We start from the raw sequence: 5,025 nt of genomic DNA on the forward strand, positions 1-5,025 counted from the left end.
ATGGAAAGCTCAAAACCTTAAATTCTCAATGTATATCCTGAAATCCCCAAATTTTCTATAATCATATTATAGCTATAGTTGTATACCTGCAGGAGCCAAGAGTCAAAGGCAAAATTTGAATCCACAGTCTGCCAAATTATAACACTTGTTGAATTCAATTAATCACCAGATCTCTGAGAGGAAAGTTAAAGCTTTGATTAGAATAAGCATGAGTCCAAGAACTGGTGTCGGCCCATATGGAAAGATTCAGAGGACACTGTACATACTGAGCCCCAAATCCCACAGAGCTTCACTTGCTATTTGAAGCTGTCTTGAAGACATCTTTCTTCCCTCCTTTGCTAATGTCTTTCTTTGCTTGTAAATGCTGCAACTTTCTAACCTAAAGAAATTACACCTTTAAAAAAATTATGTTCAATTGTCTTCATTCCCTACCTCTTACATTTTGTATCTCCAGTTTTTTTTTTCAAAAAAATTTTAGGGGCGCCTGGGTGGCTCAGTTGGCTAAGCGGCGGACTTTGGCTCAGGTCATGATCTCACGGTCTGTGGGTTCGAGCCCCGCGTCGGGCTCTATGCTGACAGCTCAGAGCCTGGAGCCTGCTTTGGATTCTGTGTCTCCCTCTGTCTCTGACCCTCCCTTGTTCATGCTCTCCCTCTCTCTCTCTCTCTGTGTCTCAAAAATAAATAAATGTTAAAAAAATTTTAAAAAAATTTAATGTTTGTTTTTGAGAGGGAGAGAAACAGATCGCAAGCGGGAGAGGGGCAGGGAGACAGAGAATCACAGAATCTGAAGGAGGCTCCAGGCTCTGAGCTATCAGCACAGAGCCCGACACGGGGCTCTTACCCATGAGCCCTGAGATCGTGACCTGAGCTGAAGTCAGACACTCAACTGACTGAGCCACCCAGGCGCCCTGTTATCTCCAGATTTTTACAAAAAAATTAAAGTTTATATATTTATTGTTTTAGTTATTTCTACACCCAATGTGGAGCTTGAACTCATGACCCAGAGATCAGGAGTCACACATGTTCCTCCAATTGAGCCATCTAGGGGCACCCAGATTTTTTTATCCACTTAACTTACAGATAGGATATGACATATAACATTTGGAAATGATTATGCTATATCTAACAGCTGGAAATATTTTAATTATACAGTTTTATGACCAAAACCTGGACTCAATGACAATGCACACTAAATGAAGCTGAAATAAGATATTTTTAAAAAAATAATGGAATTCAAAGATTTAGTAGTTAGAAATGCTAAAGAACATCTATGAATTATTACCTACTATTTTCTTTTATTATGTTCCCCAGAAAGTCCCAGAAAAGACAATGAAACACATGTCAAAATCTTTGAAAGATGCTTTAATAGCTGGTTTTGTTTTGTTTTGTTTTGTTTTGTTTTGTTTTGTTTTGTTTTGTTTATAAGCACTATACAGTAGTGAGAGGAGACGCAATTGAAATGAGATTCCTGATAGAGATCAGAGGCATAGTGGTCATGATCACCATGGGATGAAGAAAGTAATTGTGATAACTAGCATCATCTGAGACCCTTGGTGGCAACTAATTGGGGCATGGAGTTTCATAGATTCACAATACATGGACAGTCCACTAAAGCCTGTATTACATACGGTAGGTCGGACTGTGAAAATATGTATGAAATACACACACACACACCACCCAAATATACAGTGGCTCAACACCCTGAAAATATATTTCTTGGCTAAATAACAATCCAACATGGTTCCAGGCTGGAGGTTGAAGGGAGAGGATACAGGTGTCACAAAGCCATCCCGTGGTTCAGGCTCATGACACATCTGCCAACTTCCAAAATGTGCTTCCATGGGGACCCTGAGTTACTCTGGAAGTAAAAGAATATGGAGGAGTCCATGTGAGAAGTTTTTATTGGACCAGGCTTAAAAGTGCCAAGCATCACTTGCCTAATAATTAATATTATTAAATATTAAGGTAATATTCAATTGACTAAAACTCAGTTATGTGGCCACGTGCAGTTGCAGGGGAAACTGGAACTGTAACCTTGCTGTGGTCCAAGGAAGAAGAGGAAGTCTATTTTGGTGAACAGCTAGAAGTTAAATAATAATATCAACAACAACAACAATAATAATAAAAGCCTGACTTGAATCACGATATAAGATCACTTGTAGCCATTCATCCCAATACCTGGATTATCAAACCCGCAGTATCTTATACTATGAGGAAGTGAGATCCTTTGGGAAACATTCTGAAATCATATCAAATATATGCTTGTTGAACTGAACATTCCTCCTATCCTTCCTTAGAGATCAGTAATCTTTTACAAGGGGAAAGGATTACTTGGAAATAAGTAATCTTCTGTACTTGGAAATAGGAAATATCCAAATCTTTTGAAAAATATTGATCTCTAGCTGTGAACTAACAGAATTTTCCTAGGGATATAGAATTCCACTGTGATCTCACAGCAGAGTAAGGACTCATAAACGTTAAGAAGTTATTGCAACTTTGGTGCTCAGTTGAATTATTAACACTTCTTCAATATTTCTCCAGAGTAGATAGGCAAAATAAAAGTATTTAGGAGATATCTTTAGGGAATTTAGGAGACCCCACTTTGACACCCTGAGCTGTAAGATAATAAAAAGTTTTATTTTGGAAGAAAAGATGAGGTGGGAGTATTTGACAGAAAATGTGAAGTAGAGTCACCCTTTTTACAAAAAAAAAAAAAAAAGGTAAATCAAGAGAATTTTTAACATTATCATTAATGACTTGAAGATACAAAATAGTGAATCCTATCACAGTTCCACTTTACTCAGACTTTGGACTAAGTACAAAATTCAAGTTGTGTCATGCTTAACACTAGATGTTAGTTCCTTATCAGAAATTAATCTGATTATAGCTGCTCTTCCAGAGGTTGTTTCCTAATGAATACAACTCTAGATAAATATTATCCAGCTTTTTATTTGAAATTGGTTTTTCCCTATTCCATGAAGTAAAAACTACCGGAAACATTGTGCATGCCTTTGCCTGGAAAGAGCTTTGCTATACCTTTACCATCTTGCCTCAGTTAGTATTTAAAATCCTCAGCTCTGGAGAAAATGTAACCATCTAATAATTTCACAGTAGAATAGACTGGTTCTTAGAATTAATGCTATCAGGGGCGCTGAGGGGCTCAGTTGGTTGAGCATCTGACTTCAGCTCAGGTCATGATCTCGCGGTCTGTGAGTTTGAGCCCTATGTTGGACTCTGTGCTGACAGCTCAGAGCCCGGAGCCTGCTTCAGATTCTGTGTCTCCCTCTCTCTCTGCCCCTCCCTGGCTTGTGCTCTGTCTCTCTCTCTCTCTCTCAAAATAAATAAACATTAAAAAAATTAAAAAAAAAAGAATTAATGGCATCATTCTGATAGGAATAGTAAAGCAGTTCATGGAAATATCCTGAATGGGTATGACCTGGCATATGGAGGAAGTTAATTTTTTTTGCAGAGTAACATGCTTTTATTTTACTATGATGCATATAAGGAAAGACAAATATGCCAATGATACATTTCCAATTTGACAGAGCAATCTCGGAAGTATTTATGATATTTAGGAAAAGAGACATATCAATTATTAAGTAATGGAAGTTAAATTTTATGGAAACATGGTGATCTGCCAAAACAGCAAAGTGATAGAAGGAATGCAGAGACTATCAGACTCTCCTCTCAAAACAGAAGGACCAATTTATACATTTTGCATCCTTTCATTATTTATTATTTTTACTTTATTAATAAAAACAATGTGTTCATTTAATATATTCATCACAAGGGCTTAACAAGAGACTTAATTTAAAAAACAGAAACAGGGGCTCCTGGGTGGCTCAGTTGGTTAAGCATTTGATTCTTGATTTCAGCTCAGGTCATGATGTTACCTGCTGGGCTCTGCACTGACAGAATGGAGCCTGCTTGGGATACTCTCTCTGTCACTCCCCTTCCCTCAAAATAAAAAAAAAAAAAAACTTAAAAAAAAACAAAACCAAAAACAGAAACAAAACAAAAATGACACCACAGTCTAAGATACAGAGTCCTCAACAGGAATGAAGGAAAGGACAGACTCTCTGAGGAAAAAACAAAGACAAAAAAGTAGAGTAACTAGACAATCAGGCAGGGTTCTTGGCTGGAGCCCTGCTTTGAGTAGGTTTCCTGCAGCTACTTCTTAAAGGCTGTAGGCTTTTTTTTTTTTTTTTTCAGAGCTCAGCAGCATGTATTGGTCCTGAGGGCTATCAATGTTACAACGTTGGGTTCTCCTAGCAGGCTCTGGGGGGAAGTGGGATGGTCCTGATGGATATGGGGGATGACTATTTCTTCAGGATGTCCAGGCAGATGTTCCCCTGGGTGTCCATGGTGGGGTGGTAGCAGGGTGTTGGCAGCTGAGAATGTTAAATACTAACTGAGGCAAGATGGTGAAGGTATAGCAAAGCTCTGTAAGCATAGCCAGTGGGGAACTTCCAGGAGATCTTATACCTCAGGTCTTCCTTCATACACTGTGCCAAATGCTCCATGGATGGCCCCCACCCATTTGAAAAGTCTGATTCAGGAAGGCAAAATTCTTACATTGCCAGACATCCTGAGGGTCATCAGATCCTGCTGTAGTCTCTTGCCCACGGTGCCCAGCTGGCACCCCCCACTGGGCTCGGCTCCTTTGCGCTGCCAGGGCTGTGGCCCCTGGGTCTGGAAAGCCATCCTAGCAGAGGACAGGGAACTCAGCATGACTGCAACTGCCCGCCTTTTTTCACTTTAGGACAAACATTTGGTGGTATTGCAATGTTTTCATTTTTGAGGTTCTAGCTTTGAATGTATGCTCAATTTTTTGTTTCTTTCTTCATTACATGAGTATACATCTTCCCAGGAACAGTGCCACAACACTTTGGTGTGATTCTGAAAGAGAAGGAATAAGGTAATCCTCACAGTGATGTTTCTTTAAAAAGCATATACACATTTTGCCCACTTTCCCTAGAAGGAGGTGTGACCTTGGTTAAAGATCCTTAACAATTCCCAAGTCGC

At 39.2% G+C, this 5,025-nt stretch overlaps 1 pseudogene; it reads right to left on the bottom strand.

The window, feature by feature from the left end:
• Positions 1-4,113: 4,113 nt before the first annotated feature.
• Positions 4,114-4,704, bottom strand: LOC122229307 (annotated as a pseudogene).
• Between the last annotated feature and the right edge of the window lie 321 nt (positions 4,705-5,025).

Source organism: Panthera leo, chromosome C2 (assembly GCF_018350215.1).
Source record: "Panthera leo isolate Ple1 chromosome C2, P.leo_Ple1_pat1.1, whole genome shotgun sequence".
Lineage (NCBI taxonomy): Eukaryota > Metazoa > Chordata > Mammalia > Carnivora > Felidae > Panthera > Panthera leo.